At 45.9% G+C, this 20,866-nt stretch overlaps 3 non-coding genes across 3 annotated transcripts; all 3 read left to right on the top strand.

Annotated features, from left to right (window-relative positions):
* The first annotated feature begins 1,013 nt into the window (after positions 1-1,013).
* Positions 1,014-1,086, top strand: trnav-cac (transfer RNA valine (anticodon CAC)). The gene has a single exon. It is a non-coding gene; the product is annotated as a tRNA-Val (tRNA).
* Positions 1,087-4,962: 3,876 nt separating this feature from the next.
* trnav-uac (transfer RNA valine (anticodon UAC)) lies at positions 4,963-5,035 on the top strand. Its single transcript has one exon. It is a non-coding gene; the product is annotated as a tRNA-Val (tRNA).
* A 13,768-nt stretch (positions 5,036-18,803) lies between these two features.
* trnak-cuu (transfer RNA lysine (anticodon CUU)) lies at positions 18,804-18,876 on the top strand. Its single transcript has one exon. It is a non-coding gene; the product is annotated as a tRNA-Lys (tRNA).
* The last annotated feature ends 1,990 nt before the right edge of the window (positions 18,877-20,866 follow it).

The following is a 20,866-nucleotide window of genomic DNA, read 5'->3' as shown; positions in this document are numbered from 1 at the left end:
GAGACTCTTAATTACAAGGTCCTGGGTTTGAGCCCCATGTTGGGCGATTGCATTTCTTTTAATTTTATGTTGCTTTCATGGAAAATCATCATTAATTAACCCACAATCTTCTTTTGCACAATTAAAGAAATGCTAACTGAAGGAACTCCATAATTGAAACATTTCTTCTGTGCTCTGCAAGTGAACTCTGAAACCATAAACCATTTTACACACTGTGCTTTCGGGGTCTGGGTCAAAATGTTCATTGCTGATAACATCAACAGGAGACTGGGGAAACAGTGAGACTGACTTTAGAGCAAGGGTCCGGTAATTGTGAAACACCAAAGAAAATAGCAATTCTGGAAGAATAACATCGAAACGAAATGTGAGCTGACATCCTGAAAGAAGTGTTAAGGCAGAAGGTTAAATGCTGCATCCCTTTCTGCAAAAAATTCCTTTCACAAATATTTCAATGTCCGAAACGGCACAAAGCAAAAATGTTCCTTTCAATGTCAATAAACACCTGAATTTCCGCACCCCGCGAATCTCCTGAATCAGATGCCTCTAGTTTTGCCGACTCAATCCATGTCCCTTTGCAATGTTGTGCTCCCACCCACACTATGAAATGTGCCACTAACTTATCGAATCATGGAATGGTTACAGCAAGGAAGGCCATTCGGCCAATCGAGCCCGTGCCGACTCTCAGAGAGTCCCACTCCCCCGCCCTTCCCCCGTAGCCCTGCAATTGTTTTTCCTTCAGACACTTATACAACTCCCGTCTGAAAGATAAGGTTGAGTCTTCCTCCACCGCCCTTTCAAGCCGTGCATTCCAGATCCTAACCACGCGCTGCTAAATGGCCATCTCCTATTCCTATGTGTAAAGTCTGGGAAACACGAGATCAATTCCTGCCACACTCACAGCCTTCCAAAATATAGCACCGTCATTCTATTCTCGTAAAACAAACTCCTGAAATATCGGCCAGCTGTGTAGGTTAAAGCTCTGGTTATATTCCTGAGATTACCTGAAACGCAGCGTTTCTGTAGTGTAGCAGTTATCACGTTCGCCTCACACGCGAAAGGTCCCCGGTTCGAGCCCGGGCAGAAATGTTATTTTGGAGACTATTTTTGCTGTGAAATAAATTGAACAAAAGTCGCCCCAGGTTCCTTGTCGCATGAGCAGTGAACATTTTAAACCAGTCTCCTAAATGCAGAGTATGTAAAGTCAGAAAAGGGAGAAAACTTCATCAATGATTCAATATCCTTGAATGATTAAAGTTCAGTTATTGAAGTTTCCACTGACCCTCAGTAACAATTCTACAAAACAACGCTGTCGGTTAATGAATGGGGAATAAAACAAATAATCTTCACCCATCACCATCCCCCGACACACAGTTTAATTCGTTGCATGTCATTATTTTAAAGATTTTGAATGAAATAGTTACTTTCTGAATCCGGGCTCCCTCTGTGAGCGCCGCACCACTGAAACAGCAGGAAACACATTAAAGAGTTTACCACAATTGCTGACATTTCTTAAGCTTTTGTCTTGTGTTTTTTCAGCTCTTCGTCCTTTTCAGCTCCTGACTGCGGATATTGCTGTGATTAAACCTGAACACAATGCAATGTCTCACAGCCCCTGCCTCGGTTAATACCAGCAGATCTAAGCCGCATTTCAAACCCACAAAAAACTCATTAGTTATTCGCTCTTCCCAGTTCCAGAGCTCAGAGGGTTATTGCCCATCCCTGGGATGCAAGTTACCTCGGACCCGGGCCAAAGCTCCCCGTACACCGAGCACAAGCTGAGGAAAACCCCGGGGGAGAGGATATCCTGGTGTGGGGGGCTACAGGGCCGTCGTACCCTTAAATAATCCCTCACAGCTCATCTGAAAGCAGCCGGAATGTGCCTGCCTCAACCGTGAGGTTACACTTGTTTATTTATAAAAAGAGAAGCAACTATCCTCATTCAGCAGATATAAGGCAAGATATCATCAAAAGAGGTTTTTGGACATTTTAAGTGATGTGTTTAATGCTTTAGTCCTTTTTGTGTTTAATTCCCACCCCCTATCTGGCTGTGCCTGCACTGAGCTTACCTCTAGGTAAGGTTGTTCTGAACTTACAAAAGTGGGCACTTACTCCAGCCGACGTTAGTTTGTATTAAGTTTTCACTGCCAAAACTTGCAAAACAGGCCTGAGTAGCATGACACGCCCCTTTTTGAAAACAAATACCTTACCTGAAGCCAACCTCAACTAACTCAGTAGAATTGGAGCAAACTAATATCCGAGAATTGCAATTTCTAACATTCTCCAAAGTAAACGAGTTGCTCCAAAAAACTAGGAGCAACTCCACCCGAAACTTGGGCCCTCAGTGTGGGACAGAAGTTGTTTAAGGTGTGCCAACACATTCCCGATCAGCACAGAGGGAGCTCACTGGTCAGCTCCCCTCTGTTGGGGCTGTTGTACCAGAAGTTTCTGTAAGGCAATAAACGGCAACGCCTCGGCGCGAATTCAACGGTGGGCAATCATGCTGTCGTCCTACGACTATACCATAAGGCACAGACCAGGCACAGACAAATGTGCAGACGCGCTCAGCATGCTACCCCTGGCGACCACGGAAGGGTCTGACGAACAGGACTGTGAGATAGTCTATGCAATCAATGCCTTTGAGTCCACAGGTTCACTCCTAACAGCTCAACAAATCAGAGCCTGGACGGCCAGCAACCCCACGTTATCCTTATAAAAAAGATGTGTCCTAACCGGTGACTGGGCAGAGGCTCGTGATGCCTGCCCCGAGCAATTAAAACCCTTTCACAGGAGCATGCATGAGCTATCACTACAAGCAGACTGCCTGATGTGGGGCAGCCGAGTAGTCATGCCTCTGCGAGGCAGAGAGGCATTTGTCCGGAAGCTCCACCGCGAGCACCCGGGGATCGTTCTCATGAAGGCCAGAGCCAGATCCCATGTCTGGTGGCGTGGTATTGACGCGGACTTGGAGCTCTGCGTCCGAAGGTGCACTATTTGTGCCCAGCTCAGCAATGCCCCCAGGGAGGCTCCACTGAACCCCATGCCCTGGCCTACCAAACCGTGGTCGCGGGTGCACATAGATTATGCGGGCCCATTCATGGGCAAAATGTTCCTCGTAGTAGTAGATGCATTTTCAAAGTGGATCGAATGCACCATTTTAAACTCGAGCAAAACCTCCACCACTTTGGAGAACCACACGTGAAATGTCCCCGGTTTGAACCCGTGTAGAAACTTTATTTTGGAGACTACTTTTGCTGTGAAATAAATTGAACAAAATTCGCCCCAGGTTCCTTGTCGCATGAGCACTGAACATTTTAAACCAGTCTCCGAAATACAGAGTGTGTAATGTCAGATAGGGGAGAAAACTTCATCAATGATTCAAGCTCCTTAAATGATTAACAAAAGAACATAAGAAATAGGAACAGGAGTCGGCCATTCGGCCCCTCGATCCTGCTCTGACATTCAATAAGGTCATGGCTGATCTGACCATGGACATTGAGTTAAGGGACTCGGGGGCATGTTCACTCTCCCCTGAGAAGGTTCACGTTCTAGAGTCCAGCCTCTAAAAGGCTCCACTCTGTGCACAGTACTTGCCGGGTTTGAGTCCTGAGGATGAGTCATCTGCCTAGAGACACAGGTCGAGGTCATGAATGCTTGGCTCATGGAGATGGCCTTCTGCAGTGTGACTGTGGTATCTGCTGACAGTAGCTTATGAAGAAGGCCCTCGTTGCCGATTCCGATGACAAAGATATCCCTCAGTGCTTCAGTGAGGTGGGCACCAAAATCCCACGGTGTCGAATGCCTCCTGAGGTCTGCAGCATATTTCGTGATCTCCTTGCCTTCGGGCCGTCGGTGTGTATAAAACCGCTGTCTGGCTGTGAGGATGCTCTCTTTGGGCTTCAGTTGTTCTTGGATCAGTATTACAAGCTCCTCGTACGCCTTGGTCGTTGTCTTCATTGGTGCCAGCAAGTCCCTGACGAGGCCACAGACCGTGGGCCCACAACTGGTTCGCAGGATAGCTCTGTACTTATCAGCCAGTGTGGCCGGGTCGTTTGCTGTGAAGAAATGGACAAGCCTCTCCACAAAGGCTTCCCATACATCACCATCAGCAAAATGCTGCAACGTACCAAGGTTAGCCATTTTCGTGAGAAGATCTGGAATCTCGTCGCCAATTGTTATACCTTCAGATGCTCTGATGATGACTCTACGAGACAATGTGTCCTTTATTGATAACCAGAGTGAGGATCACACCTGGTGGCCTACCTTTTGCACGAGGCCAGGCACACCTGCACAGGTAAGCTAAAAGTCTCCCACTGCAGTGCCCTCTGGTGCACACCTTGTAATAGTACAAGCAGTAACCATGTAGAACACATGACAGGTGTCACTGTGGAACAATTTCTCTCACTCAAGTTTAGACACACTACCGTGGGCACCACGAGGTCTAGGTAGCTAGCCATTGACATTCAGGTTCATATATAAATATATATAAATATAATGACATGTATCGTATCTGTTCTCTGGTGGTCAAGGGGTTAAGACCTGGCGCACTAACGTGGTTTCCATCCTCGTTCAATTCATCGCATAAAAATAATTGAGGTCTGTGAGACGATTAATAATTGCTGTAATCACCATGAATACCTATACTTTCTGTGATAGACTGAGCTTACAGACTATCTGGCTTCCCCTGCCCTTTGCCGGGCACGTGTTCGGGGTTTAATTTTGTAAAGTGGTTGAGTTAGCTGATCGCGGGGAGACGGTAGGATCCTCTGCGGCCCCGCTGGGAGGATGTGGAAGTGAACACGGAGGCTGGGTGATCCGTGACATTTCTGTAAAAGGCAGCGGAGGAGAAGGATTGAGAACTTTCAGTGTGGGACAGAAGTTGTTGAAGGTGAGTCAACACATTCCCGATCAGCACAGAGGGAGCTCACTGGTCAGCTCCCCTGTGTTGGGGCGGCTCTACCAGAGGTTTCTGTAGTGCAGTGGTTATCACGTTTGCTTTACACGCAAAAGGTCCCTGGTTCGATCCTGGGTGGAAATATTATGTTTAAACTTGCTGTGGATGAACAATCGGAGGCGAGTTCAGTCTCCCTGCAAATGCTGCCTGACCTGCTGAGATTTCCAGCATTTGCTGTTTTTATTTGCTATTTATTCTCCTGGCAAAAGGGCTCCCTTATTCCTTAATTGCTTTTTATTTCACTTTAATAAATAGATAACTTTGAGTGACAGAAAACGGATCCACCGAGGACCTTTCGCGTGTGAGGCCAACGTGATATCCGGTGCAATGCAGCCCATCAAAGGGCGAGAAACCACTGAATATAAAGGATGAGCTCACAAATGTCAGGGGCAGTGCAGTCTGGTCAATGTCAAACCCTCCTTTCTTTTTCAGCAGTGGCATGAACGGGAGTCAGACGTCACAAAGTTTAATTAAAGACACAAATACAAGGAACACATCCAAATCTTTTCAGTGTAAAATTCTTTCACTTTATTTGAAATCCTGCTGCGTTGAATCTGAAAATACGCATAGTGGGATTTTATCTTCACGACTGATTTTATTTTGTGTGCACGGTAGGAATAACCGGTGCTGTTAAATTTGATAAAATTTGCCCCAGATTCGTGGTGTCTTCGGCAATGAAGAGTTTGAACCAGAAACCAAAATACAGTGAGTAAAATGGGATATGGTTTTCGAGTTAAGATGCAAAGCACAGCACAAATGATTGAAGTATGGAGTGTCCCTGAGTTAGCATTTGTTTGAATGTGTAAAAGAAGGTGAGGTGTTAATTAATGATGCTTTCCTGTGAAAGCAAGAGAAAAGTTTTCGAACAAACCATCCGGTGACAGTCAGGTGAGCGCTGCTTGTGATACCTGGTGGGAATGGGCGAGGATTTTAAAGCCCCTTGTATTGCAGAAACGTCATATAGACGAACATCCCTTAACTACTGTGTAGACCTTGTGGTGCAACGGTAGTGTGCCTGACTTTGGGTTAAAGGGTTGCGCGTTCAAATCATGTCGGGGTCACTGTTCTTTTAGAAATTGCTGTTTCACAATAACCAGACACTTGCTGCAATGTCTGTCTGACTGGTTTGTGGTGGTAAGGTTGGTGACAGCATCAAACAAGAAAGAAGGGATGTGTGCAGTGGTGGTACAGCAGTTTTCATGGCTGACTTTAATCTACACATTAATTGAGCTAACCACATGGCAGTGATGTGGTGGAGGAGGATTTCATGGAGTGTGTTATGGATGGTTTTCTCAACCAAGAAGGGAGCTGGCCATCCTTGACTGGGTGATGTGTAATGAGAAGGGACTAATTAGCAATCTTGTTCTGCGAGACCCCTTGGGGAAGAGTAACATAATATGGTAGAATTCTTCATGGAGAGTGTCACAGTTAATTCAGAAACTTGGGTCCTGAACTTAAGGAAAGGTAATTTTGACGGTGTGAGGTGTGAATTGGCTAAAATAGACTGGCCAAGGATACTTAAAGGGTTGACGGTGGATAGGCAATGGCAAATATTTAAAGATCACACGGGTGACTTCAGCAATTGCACATCCCTGTCTGGAGTAAAAATAGAACGGAGAACGTTGCTCAACCGTGGCTAACAAGGGAAATTAGGATAGTGTTAAAACCAAGGAAGAGACAGATAAATTGGCCAGCAAAAGGAACAAACCTGAGGACTGGGAGAAATTTAGAATTCAATGGAGGAGGACGAAGGGTTTCATTAGGAGGGGGAAAATGGATTATGAGAAGAAGCTTGCTTGGAACATACAAACTGACTGCAAAAACTTCTGTAAATATGAAGAGTAAAAGATTAGTGAAGACAACTGTAGGTCCCTTGCAGTCGGATTCAGGTGAATTTATAATGGGGAACAAAGCAATCGAAGAAAAATTGAACAAATACTTCAGTTCCGTCTTCACGCATGAAGACACGAATAACCTTCCAAAAGTACGAGGGGACCGAGGGTCTAGTGAGAAGGAGGAACTGAAGGATATCCTTATGAGGTGGGACATTGATGGGATTGAAGGATGATACATCCCTGGGGGCCTGATAGTCTACATCCAAGAGTACTTAAGGAAGTCGGCCTAGAAATGGTGGATGCATTGGTGCCCATTTTCCAACAGTCGATTGACTCGGGATCAGTTCCTATGGACTGGAGGTTAGCTAATGTAAAACCACTTTTTAAGAAGGGAGGGAGAGAGAAAGCGAGTAATTATAGACCGGTTAGCCTGACATCAGTTATGGGGAAATGTTGGAAACAATTATTAAGGATGAAACAGCAGCGCATTTGGAAAGCAGTGACAGGATCGGTCCAAGTCAGCATGGATTTATGAAAGGGATGGATTTATGCTTGACAAATCTTCTGGAATGTTTGAGGATGTAACTAGTAGAGTGGACAAGGGAGAACCAGTGGATGTGGTGTATTTGGACTTTTTCAAAAGGCTTTTGACAAGGGTCCACACAAGAGATTGGTGTGCAAAATCAAAGCACATGGTATTGGGCGTAATATGCTGATGTGGATCGAGAACTGGTTGGCAGACAGGAAGCAGAGAGTCGGGAATAAAGGGTCCTTTTTAAAATGTCAGGCAGTGACTAGTGGAGTGCCGCAGGGCTCAGTGCTGGGACCCCAGCTGTTTACAATATACATCAATGATTTGGATGAAGGAATTGAGTGTAATATCTGCATGTTTGCAGATGACACTAAACTGGGTGACGGTGTGAGCTGTGAGGGGTACGCTAAGAGACTGCAGGGTCACTTAGACTTGTTAGGCAAGTGGGCAAATTCATGGCAGATGCAGTATAATGTGGATAAATGTGAGGTTATCCACTTTGAGGGCAAAAACGTGAAGACAGAATATTTTATGCACGGTGGCAGATTAGGAAAAGGGGAGGTGCAACGAGACCTGGGTGTCATGGTTCATCAGTCACTGAAAGTTGGCATACAGGTACAGCAGGCAGGAAAAAGTTAAATGGTATTTTGGCCTTCATAGCTAGGGGATTTGATTATAGGAGCAGGGAGGTCTTACTAGCGTTGTACAGGGACTTGGTGAGGCATCACCTGGATTATTGTTTTCAATTTTGATCTCCTAATCTGAGGAAGGACGTTCTTGCTATTGAGGGAGTGCTGCGAAGGTTCACCAGACTGATTCCCGGGATGACTGGACTGACATATGAGGAGAGACTGGATCAACTGGGATTTTATACATTGGAGTTTGGAAGGATGAGAGGGGATCTCATCGAAACATACACGATTCTGATGGCACAGGACTGGTTAGATGCGGGTAGATTGTTCCCGATGTTGGGGAAGTTGGAGCAGGCTCGAAGGGCTAGATGGCCCACTACTTTTCCTAATTCTTATGTTCTTATAGCAATTCTGGAAGAATAACATTGAAACGAAATGTGACCTGACAACCAGAAAGAAGTGTTAAGGCAGAAGGTTAAATGCTGCATCCCTTTCTGCAAAAAATTCCTTTCCCAAACATTTCTCTGACAGAAACGGCACAAAACAAAAATGTTCCTTTCAAATTCATTAAACTCCCGAATTTCCATGCCCCGCGAATCTCCTGAATCAGATGCCTCTACTTTTGCCGACTCAATCCATGTCCCTTTGCAATGTGGTGCTCTCACTCACACTATGAAATGTGCCACTAACTTATCGAATCATGGTATGGTTACAGCACGAAATGCCATTCGGCCCGTCGAGACCGTACCGACCCTCAGCGAGTCCCACTCCCCCGCCCTTTCCCCGGAGCCCTGCAATTGTTTTTCCTTCAGACACTTATCCAACTCCCATCTAAGAGAAAAGATTCAGTCTGTCTCCACCGCCCTTTCAAGCCGTGCATCCCAGATCCTAACCACTCGCTCCTGTTCCTATGTGTAAAGTCTGGGAAACGCGAGATCAATTCCTGCTACACTCACAGCCTTCCTAAATAGAGCACCATTATTCTCTTCTCGTAAAACCAGCTCCTGAAGTATCGGCCAGCTGTGTAGGTTAAAGCTCTCGTTATGTTCCCAGCACCATGTCAATCGCAGTGTTTCTGTAGTGTAGTGCTTATCACGTTCGCCTAACAGGCGAAAAGTCCCTGGTTTGAAACCGGGTGGAAACATTTTGAACATTCTTCAATTAAATATTAGAAAAAATGGAATAATTGACATTAATGGTTCAATATTAACAAAGTTGGTGTTTGCTTCTTGCTGATGTTAATAACCCTTCAACTAGGCTGGAGTTTAATATTTTGATATTTCAAATAACAGTGTTGAGATTTGATGTCTCCAAGATAAGAGAGGCTAATTGATGTCCTGTTTCTGACTGCTCCTTTTTTGATCGGAGCGCAGGAGCGGTGAGAGATCCGGGCCCAGGAGCGTGGTGATCGGGGCCCAGGAGAGGCGAGGGACCAGCGACAGCCTAATACTATACTATGAACAAAAATGCAGTGTCTCACAGCCCTGTTACACTGGCTGGTTTCTCTGTACAGTTCTGTACACACTCAAACTCGACACAGTGTCTCTCACTCCCTCCCGTTTCCAGCCCTGACGGTGCAGAAAGCCCCTCTCAAAGCTGCACGTTCCGGCTGCTTTCAGTTGAGTTGTGAGAGATTATTAAAGGATCCTGCATCTCCGCCTCGCTGAACAACAGCAGATTGAAGCCGAAAACATCCCATCGACTAATCGCTCGTCCCCAGCTCCAGAGGGAGTGAGGCCGGGAATGTCATGTATTCAACCAGCATTGTAACCCATGTATAATCTGACCTAAGTTGTACACTGCGAGAACATTGACCACTAGGTTGTGAACTTGTGGGAGACAATCCTAACCTGGATCTTTAGGTGTAAAAGGGGAAGCTCCACCCACTTCCATCACTTGAGTGCTAAGGAATAAAGGACAGGTCACAGACTGACCTTCTCTGAAGCATGGGCCTCGTGTGCATTTACACTGTATAGTAAGGACGTATCAATGGCGACGAGAGACTGGGATTTAAACCACGCGAGCATGGCCACGAGCAGAACGGACGAGATGTACTGTGTTAAGCAATGGTTGGGACAGAGATTCAACATTGTTAAAGCATCACACACTTCTCCAGGCAGCCAAGGGCAGTCAGGCATGCCCCAAAATGTAGCCGAACCCAGACGGGGAGTTCGACAGAGACAATGGCATGCTGAACGGCGATTCACGTCATTGCAAGGGACAATGCGGCCAGTAATGGGGCCATCAACACCTGTTAATGGTGCACTCAAGGACAATCACGGGGCAGTCAGTGACGATCGACTGGCAAGAGACATTTTGTTTCCAACAGCAGCTCATGTTGGAGGCGTGCATGCACACACTCAGCCGGAGTTTGCAGAGATGAGCAAAATACCTGTAGAAATTGCAGAAATGGACACTGGGCGATTGACGCGCAGCTGCGAACATACACAAAGGACATCATTCCGGTGCTAGGCAGCGCCATGGTAGTCGTGACCCACAAAGTTGGCTTGCTGTCATGAACTGGAAATGGGACGATGTCAATGCAATTTCCTCTGTGGAGCGAGTATCATGCTCACAGATCCTGGACAAATTTGACTCATTATTTCAACCCGGCATTGGCACGTTCATGGGGGCCAAGGTAGTGATTCACATAAACACGGACGCCAGGACAGTACACCACAAGACCAGGGCGGAGCCGTACGTGATGCTTGAAAAGATAGAAGGCGAATTGGACTGCCTGCTAAGGGAAGGCATCATATCTCCAGTCGAATTCAGTGACTGAGCGAGCCCGATTGTGCCGGTGCTCAAGGCGGATGGGTCGGTCAGGATATGTGGTGATTACAAGGCCACCATCAATTGGGTGTCACTCCAAGACCAGTACCCGCTACTGATAGCGGAGGACCTCTTTGCGACGCTATCCGGTGGCAAACCTTTTTCAAAATTAGACCTGGCCTCAGCTTACATGACCCAGGAGCTGGCGAGTGAGTCGAAGAAGCTGACCACCGTCACGACACACAAGGGGTTGTTTGAGTACAACAGATGTCCGTTCGGGATTCGCTCGGTTTCCACGATCTTCCAATGAAATATGGAAAGCCTCCTCAAGTCGATTCCAGGGATGGTGGTTTTTCAGGACGACATCCTCATCACGGATTACGATACTGAAGAAAACCTCCACAATCTGTAGGAGGTGCTACGCAGACTGGACCGGATAGGGCTGCGACTGGAAAATGCGAAGTGCGTCTTCCTAGCTCCAGAGGTAGAATTGCTGGGGAGGAGGGTAGCAGCAGACGGGATCAGCCCCACTGCCTCCAAAACGGAAGTGATCCAGAGAGCACCCAGACCCCGTAACACGACGGAGCTGCGTTCGTTCCTGGGGCTCCTGAACTATTTTGTTAACTTTCTTCCAAATTGAGCACGCTGCGAGAGCCGCTACACATGTTCCTACGCAAAGGTCGTGATTGTGTCTGAGGGGACAGCCAGGAAAGGGCTTTTAATAGAGCACGCAATTTGTTATGTTCCAACACTCTGTTAACGCTATATGACCCATGTAAGAAGATTGTGTAACGATGCGTCGTCCTATGGTGTCGGGTGTGTGTTGCAGCATGTCAATGCCAAGGGTCAGTTAGAGCCGGTAGCTTCGGCCTCCAGAAGTCTGTCCCAGGCAGAAAGGGGCTAGGGATGGTAGAAAAGGAGGCGCTCGCATGTGCATATGCGGTAAAGAAAATGCACCATTACCTGTTTGGCAGGAAATTTGAGCTGGAGATAGATCACAAACCCCTAACGTCCCTTTTGGCCGACAACAAGGCCATAAATGCAAACGCATCGGTCCGCATACAGAGGTGGGCACTCACGTTAGCCGCCTATGACTACACAATTCGGCACAGACCGGGCACCGAAAACTGCGCCGATGCAATCAGCAGGCTCCCACTAGCCACCACTAAGGGGGCTACCGAGCATGGTTCTGAGATGGTCATGGCTGTTGAAGCTTTCGAAAGCGAAGGCTCACCCGTGACAGCCCGTCAGATTAAAGTCTGGACAAATAGAGACCCGCTATTGTCTCTAGTCAATAAATGTGTCCTGAATGGGGACTGGGCAGCCACGTACAGGGCATGCCCTGAGGAAGTTAAACTATTCCACAGGCGCAGGGATGAACTCTCGATTCAGGCCGATTGCCTACTGTGGGGAAACCGCGTAACAACCACATGGGCAGAGAGGTGTTCATCAGAGAACTCCACAATGAGCACCCGGGCATTGTCATGAGGAAGGCAATTGCCAAGTCACACATTTGGTGTCCAGGCATAGACGCAGATCTGGAACTTTGTGTTCGCAGGTGCAACACGTTTTCCCAATTGGGTAATGCGCCCAGGGAAGCCCCCCTTAGCCCCTGGTCCTGGCGCACCAAGCCTTGGGCACGCATCCATGAGGACTACGCAGGTCCTTTCAAAAATGTTTTTGGTTTTAGTCGACGCCTACTCCATAAGAAACATAAGAAACATAAGAATTAGGAACAGGAGTAGGCCATCTAGCCCCTCGAGCCTGCTCCGCCATTCAACAAGATCGTGGCTGATCTGGCCGTGGACTCTGCTCCACTTACCCGTCGCTCCCCGAAACGCTTAATTCCCTTAGTGGTTAAAAATCTATCTATCTGTGACTTGAATACATTCAATGAGCTCGCCTCAACTGCTTCCTGGGCAGATAATTCCAGAGATTCACAACCCTCTGGGAGAAGAAATTCCTTCTCAACTCGGTTTTAAATTGGCTCCCCCGTATTTTGATGCTGTGCCTCCTAGTTCTAGTCTCCCCTACCAGTGGAAACAACCTCTCTGCCTCTATCTTGTCTATCCCTTTCATTATTTTAAATGTTTCTATGAGATCACCCCTCATCCTTCTGAACTCCACCGAGTAAAGACCCAGTCTCCTCAATCTACCATCATAAGGTAACCCCCTCATCTGCGGAATCAGCCGAGTGAATCATTTCTGTATCTTCCCAAAGCCAGTATATCCTTCCTTAAGTAAGGTAACCAAAACTTCACGCTGTACTCCAGGTGCGGCCTCACCAATACACTGTACATTTGCAGCAGGACCTCCCTGCTTTTGTACTCCATACCTCTCGCAATGAAAGCGAACATTCCATTCACCTTCCTGATTACCTGCTGCACCTGCAAACGAACTTTTTGGGATTCATGCACAAATCCCCAGGTCCCTCTGCACCGCAGCATGTTGTAATTTCTCCCTATTCAAATAATATTCCCTTTTACTGTATTTTTTCCCAAGGTGGATGACCTCACACTTTCCGACATTGTATTCCAGCTGCAAAATATTAGCCCATTCGCTTAACCTATCCAAATCTCTTTGCAGCCTCTCTGTGTCCTCTGCACAAGCAGCTTTCCCACAAATCTTTGTGTCATCTGCAAATTTTGTTACACTACACTCTGTCCCCTCTTCCAGGTCATCTATGTATATTGCAAACAGTTGTGGTCCCAGCACCGATCCCTGTGGCACACCACTAACCACCGATTTCCAACCTGAAAAGCACCCATTTATCCCGACACTCTGCTTTCTGTTCGCCAGCCAATTCTCGATCCATGCTAATACATATCCTCTGACTCCGCGAACCTCTATCTTCGGAAGTAACCTTTTGTGCAATACCTTATCGAATATCTTTTGGAAATCTAAATACACCACATCCATCGGTACACCTCTATCCACCATGCTCGTTAAATCCTCAAAGAATTCCAGTAAATTAGTTCAACATGATTTCCCCTTCATGAATCCATGCTGTGACTGCTCGATTGCACTAAGCCTATCTAGATGTCCCGCTATTTCTTCCATAATGATAGTTTCAAACATTTTCCTCACGAGAGATGTTAAACTAACCGGCCTATAGTTACCTGCCTTTTGTCTGCCCCCTTTTTTAAACAGAGGCGTTACATTAGCTGCTTTCCGATCCGCTGGTACCTCCCCAGAGTCCAGAGAATTTTGGAAGATTATAGCCAATGCATCTGCTATAACTTCCGCCATCTCTTTTAATAACCTGGGATGCATTTCATCCGGACCAGGGAACTTGTCTATCTTGAGTCTCCTTAGCCTGTCCAGCACTACCCGCCTCGTGATAGTGATTGTCTCAAGGTCCTCCCTTCCCACATTCCTGTGACCAGCAATTTCTGGCATGGTTTTTGTGTCTTCCACTGTGAAGACCAAAGCAAAATAATTGTTTAAGATCTCAGCCATTTCCACATTTCCCATTTTTAAATCCCCCTTCTCATCTTCTGAGGGACCAACATTTAATTTAGTCAATCTTTGCCGTTTTATATATCGGTAAACGCTTTTACTATCTGTTTTTATGTTTTGCACAAGTTTACTTTCGTAATCTATCTTTCCTTTCTTTATTGCTTTCTTAGCCATTGTTTGCTGTCGTTTAAAATTTCCCAATCTTCTAGATTCCCACTAACCTTGGCCACCTTATACGCATTGGTTTTTAATTTGATACTCTCCTTTATTTCCTTGGTTATCCACGGCAGGTTATCCCTTCTCTTACTGCCCTTCTTTTTCACTGAAATATATTTTTCTTGTGCATTGTGAAAGAGCTCCTTAAAAGTCGTCTGCTGTTCCTCAATTGTGGCACCGTTTAGTCTGTGTTCCCAACTACTTTAGCCAACTCTGCCCTCATCCCACTGTAGCCCCCTTTGTTTAAGCATAGTACGCTCATTTGTGACACTACTTCCTCACCCTCAATCTATATTACAAATTCAACCATACTGTGATCACTCATTCCGAGAGGATCTTTTACTGGGAGATCGTTTATTATTCCTGTCTCATTGCACAGGACCAGATCTAAGATAGCTTGCTCCCTTGTCGGTTCTGTAACATATTGTTCTAAGAAACAATCCCGTATGCATTCTATGAATTATTCCTCCAGGCTACCCCGTGCGATTTGATTTGACCAATTAATATGTAGGTTAAAATCCCCCATGATTACTGCCGTTCCTTTTTCACATGCCTCCATTATTCCCTTGATTATTGCCCACCCCACCGTCAAGTTATTAATTGGGGGCCTATAAACTACGCCCACCAGTGACTTTTTCCCTTTATTATCTGTAATCTAAACCCACAATGTTTCAACATTTTATTCATTAGAGCCAATATCATCTCTCACAACTGCCCTAATATCATCCTTTATTAACAGAGCTACCCCACCTCCTTTCCCTTCTTGTCTATCTTTCCGAATTGTCAGCTACCCCTGTATGTTTAATTGCCAGTCTTCACCACCCTGCAACCACGTTTCTGTAATGGCCACCAAATCATACCCATTTGTCATGATTTGTGCCGTCAACTCATTTACTTTATTTTGAATGCTGCGTGCGTTTAGGTAGAGTGTTTAATACTAGTTTTTAAACCATGATTTTTTGTATTGACCCCTCCTGCAGCCCCTTTATATTCATACATATTGTCCCTTCCTATCACCTTGTGGTTTACACTTACCCCAGTGCTACTCTGCTCTGTTGCCTCCTGCGTTTTGCATTCTTTCTTGAGGTCCTGTTTATCTGTGCTCTCACCCACTCTAACTAGCTCAGAGCCCTCTCCTGCGTTCTGAACACTCCTCGCATTGAGGCACCGAGCTTTCAGGCTTGCCTTTTTATTACACTTTGACCCTTTAGAATTTTGCTGTACAGTGGCCCTTTTTATTTTTTGCCTTGGGTTTCTCTGCCCTCCACTTATACTCATCTCCTTTCTGTCTTTTGTTTCTGTCTCCATTTTGTTTCCCTCTGTCTCCCTGCATTGCATCCCATCCCCATGCCATATTAGTTTAACTCCTCCCCAACAGCACTAGCAAACACTCCCCCCAGGACATTGGTTCCGGATCTGACCAGGTGCAGCCCGTCTGGTTTGCACTGGTCCCACCTCCCCCAGAACCGGTTCCAATGGCCCAGGAATTTGAATCCCTCCCTGCTGCACCACTGCTCAAGCCACGTATTCATCTGAGCTATCCTGTGATTCCTACTCTGACTAACACGTGGCTCTGGTAGCAATCCCGAGATTACTACTTTTGAGGTCCTACTTTTTAATTTAGCTCCTAGCTCCTTAAATTCATCTCGTAGGACCTCATCCCTTTTTTTACCTAAATCTTTGGTACCAATGTGCACCACTACAACTGGCTGTTCACCCTCCATTTTCAGAATGTCCTGCAACCGTTCCGAGACATCCTTGACCCTTGCACCAGGGAGGCAACATACCAGCTGGAGTCTCGGTTGCGGCCTCAGAAACTCCTATCTATTCCCCTTACAATCGAATCCCCTATCACTATCGCTGTCCCACTCTTTTTGCTGCCCTCCTGTGTAGTAAAGCCAGCCACGGTGCCATGAACTTGGCTGCTGCTGCCCTCCCCTGATGAGTCTTCCCTCTCAACATTACTCAATGTGAGGCCAACGTGATATCCGCTACACTGCAGCCCATCAAAGTGCGAGAAATCACTGAATATAAAGGATGAGCTCACAAATATAAGGGGCAGTGCAGTCTGGTCAATGTCAAAACCTCCTTTCTTATTCAGCAGTGGCATGAACGGGAGTCAGACGCCACAAAGTTGAATTAAAGACACAAATACAAGCAACACTTGCAAATCTTTTCAGTGTAAAATTCTTTAACTTTATTTGAAATGCTACTGCGTTGAATCTGAAAATACGCATGTTGGGATTTTATCTTCACTACTGATTGTATTTTGTGTGCATGGTAGGAATAACCGGTGCTGTTAAATTTGAAAAAAGTTGCGCCAGATTCGTGGTGTCATCGGCAATCAAGATTTTGAACCGGAAAGTTATAACACAGTGAGTAAAATGAGATATCGTTTTCGAGTTAAGATGCAAAGCACAGGACAAATGATTGAAGTACGGACTGTTCCTGAGTTAGCATTTGTTTGATTGTGCAAAAGAAGGTGAGGGGTTAATTAATGATGGTTTCCCCTGAAAGCAAGAGAAAACTTTAAGAAGAAACCATACGGTGCCTGTCAGGTGAGCACTACTTGTGATACCTGGTGGGAATGGACGGAGATTTTAAAGATCCTTGTATTACAGAACCTTGATATATAGGAACATCTCCAGCACGCTATGTAGGTCTCATGGTGCAACGGTAGTGTCTCTGACTTAAGATCCGAAGGTTACGTGGTTAAATCACGTGGGGGTCACAGTTCGTTTGGATATTGTTCTTCCAGAATTAATATTTCTTTTGCTGTTTGGCAATAACCAGACCCTTGCTTCAAGGTCTGTCTCACTGTTTCCCCGGTGTCAGGCAGAGAATATTTTTTTATTTAAAAAAATACTTTATTCATATAAAAATTTGTGCAGTACATTCAAAAGCAGTTCAGTACATTTAGCTGCCGTCAGTAATCCCATACACTACATTTGGGTTCTGACTGCAGTTTCTGTCGATATATTCCCTTGCTTTTCAGTTCCAGTACAATTCGGTACAATACGGGATACCTTTTAGTGCATTCAACAAATTACATCACACGTGTCACTGTACAGTACATGGAATGGGTAACGGTACATTTACACTTTTTTTCAACGTGCATCACGAAACAGACCTTACATTGTACATGGCACTACAGATGTGTTTACAGATCATGGTGCTCCTTGTACACAATAAAGAAGTTACAAGTACGGCCCGAGGGGAGTTTTATATTGATTCCTGCCCCGGGGTTTACTGTGTCAGAAGGGCTTTAAACTGTGGACCTTCCCCACCCTGCCTTTGCGGCAACTGCACCACTTTTAAGTGCGTCCCTCAGCACGTAATCCTGCATGTTGGATTGCGCCAGTCTGCAACACGCAGAGGTGGACATCTCCTTGCTCTGGAAGACCAGCAAGTTTCGGCAAGACCAAAGAGCATCTTTGACTGAGTTGATGGCCCTCCAGCAGCAGGTGATGTCTGTCTCGGTGTGTGTCTCAGAGAACAGCCCGTAGAGCACAGAGTTCTGTGTTACGGAGCTGCTTTCTCACGGCTGCGACCCGGGTTCGATTCCCGGTCAGGGAAATTGTACTTTTAATTCAAAACCTTATAAAAAAAATAGTTCATCTATTTTACACATCTTTATGCATCTACTGTGTAAAAGAAATAGAAGCATTGATTTAAACATCATTTATTAATTCATAAAATTCTATTGTCATATGATATATTTTGGTCTGAGCATATGAGGAAATTTTCTCCCGATAACATTGGGATTTATTCTGGTAATCTGGTGCTGAAAGTGGAAATGTTTCCGCAGTGTAGCGGTTAACATGTTCGCCTCACACGCAAATCATCGACACCATCAGAGGCAGTCCTTCGGGATCGAGGAGGACTTGCTTCCACTCCCAAAGTGAGTCCTTTGATGGCTCAACAGTCCGATATGAGAGCCACAGATCCTGTTACAGGTGCGACAGACATACGTCGAGGGAAGGGGTCGTTGGGACTGGTTTGCCGTGTGCTCCTTCCGCTGCCTGCTCTTCCTCTCTTCATTATTGTTGCATCGAGCCTCAAAGAGCTCAACGCCCTCCCGGATGGACTTTCTCCAGCTCGGGCTGTCTGCGGCCAGTGTCTCCCAGGTGTCAGTGGTGAAGTTGCACTTCACCAGGGAGGCTTTGAGGGTGTCCTTGTAACTTTTCCGCTGTCCTCCTTTGGCTCGTTCACCCTGACGGAGCTCCGCATAAAGACGTATACATAAACACATACGGATTAGGGGCCGGAGTTTGCCATTCGGCCCCTCGAGCCTGTTGCACCATGAAGAAGACGCTGTCAGTTCTTCAACAGCAAGTTTTAACATCTGGCGCAGAGCCAACAGGCGCCTGGCTGCAATGAGTGATAAAAACGTGTGTTGGTTAGAAGCCTGGTTAGCTCAGTCGGAAGAGCATGAGACTCTTAATCTCAGCGTCGTAGGTTCGAGCCCCACGTTGGGCGATTTCTTTTCATTTCATGTTGCTTTCATGGAAAACCTCTGACCAAAACGGCACAAAACAAAAATGTTCCTTTCAAAGTCATTAAACTCCGAAATTTCCACGCCCCGCGAATCTCCTGAATCAGATGCCTCTAGTTTTGCTGACTCAATCCATGTCCCTTTGCAATGTTGTGCTCCCACCCACACTATGAAATGTGCTAATAACTTATCGAATCATGGAATGGTTACAGCACGGAAGGCCATTCGGCCCAACTTGCCCGTGCCGACTCTCAGCGAGTTCCACTCCCCCACCTTTTCCCCGTAGCCCTGCAATTGTTTTTCGTTCAGAAACGTATCCAACTCCCGTCTGAAAGATAAGATTGAATTTGCCTCCACCGCCCTTTCAAGACGTGCATCCCAGATCCTCACCACTCGGTGATAAATGGCCATCTCCTGTTCCTGTGGGTGAAGTCTGGGAAACACGAGATCAATTCCTGCCACACTCACAGCCTTCTTCAATAGAGCACCTTCATTCTATTCTCGTAAAACCAGCTCCTGACGTTTCGGCCAGCTGTGTCGGTTAAAGCTCTGGTTAAATTCCTAAGATTACTTTACCTGTAGTGTAGCGGTTGTCAGTTTTGCCTCACACGTGAAAGGTACCCCGTACGAGCACGGGTGGAAACATTATTTTGGAGACTATTTTTGCTGTGAAATAAATTGAACAAAAGTCGCCCCCGGTTCCTTTTCGCATGAGCACTGAACATTTTAAACCAGTCTCCAACATACAGAATGAGTAAAGTCAGTAAGGGGAGAAAACTTCATCAATGATTCAAAATCCTTAAATAGTTAAATTTCAGTTATTGAAGTTTCCACTGTCCCTCAGTAGCAATTCTACAAAACAACGCTATCGGTTAATGAATGGGGAATAAAACAAATAATCTTCACCCATCCCCATCCCCCGACACACAGTTTAATTTGTTGCATGTCATTATTTTAAAGATTTTGAATGAAAGATTTACTTTCTGCATCCGGGCTCCCTCTGTGAGCACCGCATCACGAAACGAGCAGGAAACACATTAAAGAGTTTACCACAATTGCAGACATTTCTTAGCTTTCTTCTTGTGTTTTTTCAACTCTTCGTCCATTTCAGCTCCTGACTGCGGATATTGATGTGATTAAACCTGAACACAATGCAATGTCTGTCTCACTGTTTCCCCGCTGTCAGGCAGAGACAAGCCTGCTGCCCTCAATTATTTCATGTGACAGGACACAAAAGTTCAAAATCAACCTGCAAGTGGCCACACACAGCACTGAATAATCAGGATGGCCTAGCGGTCGAAGGTTCTGTGTTCAGGTCACTGTCTCCTCTGAAGATGTGGTTTCATGTCCCCTTTCTGATATATTTTTTGAACCAAAAACGAATGTGCGATAAAATGGAACAAGAGCAGTCCGGTGTGCATTGTCACATGATGCAAGCGACCTCGGACCCGGACCACGCCCCACACACCGAGCACATGCTCAGGAAAACCACCGGGGAGAGAATATCCCGGTCATTGGTCCTTCCAGTAACACTGAACAAGTGTCCGGTCTAAAACATTCCAGAGTAATAACTTGCAACTGGAGCATCGAACAGTCAGGATGGCCAACCGGTCTAAGGTGCTGTGTTCAGTTCACAGTCTCTTCTGGTGGTGTGGGTTCAAATCCAGCTCCTGACATTCAGTGTATTTAATTACAAACTCATTTGTTTGGACACCACTCTCAAGTGCTTTGGGAGATCCATCGAACTTTATAAAATGACCCCACTTCAATGACAAACAACGATATCAAAGTTACTTCTCAAACCGGGAATCGATCCTGGGTGGCTGTCGCGAAAGGAATGGTTTTGTGAAACATTGAAATGTGCCCTCTCAATATCTCGCACTGCTAATTTAACAACACGGTTATAATTTGTTTCAGTGCAAAAGAAGGCAGGCTCGAAGGGACAAATGGCCTACTCCTGTGCCTGGTTCTTGT

Source organism: Pristiophorus japonicus, unplaced genomic scaffold (assembly GCF_044704955.1).
Source record: "Pristiophorus japonicus isolate sPriJap1 unplaced genomic scaffold, sPriJap1.hap1 HAP1_SCAFFOLD_79, whole genome shotgun sequence".
NCBI classification, from domain to species: domain Eukaryota; kingdom Metazoa; phylum Chordata; class Chondrichthyes; family Pristiophoridae; genus Pristiophorus; species Pristiophorus japonicus.
The sequence above is the reverse complement of the archived record's forward strand: the minus strand, read 5'-3'. Positions and strand labels throughout refer to the sequence as shown.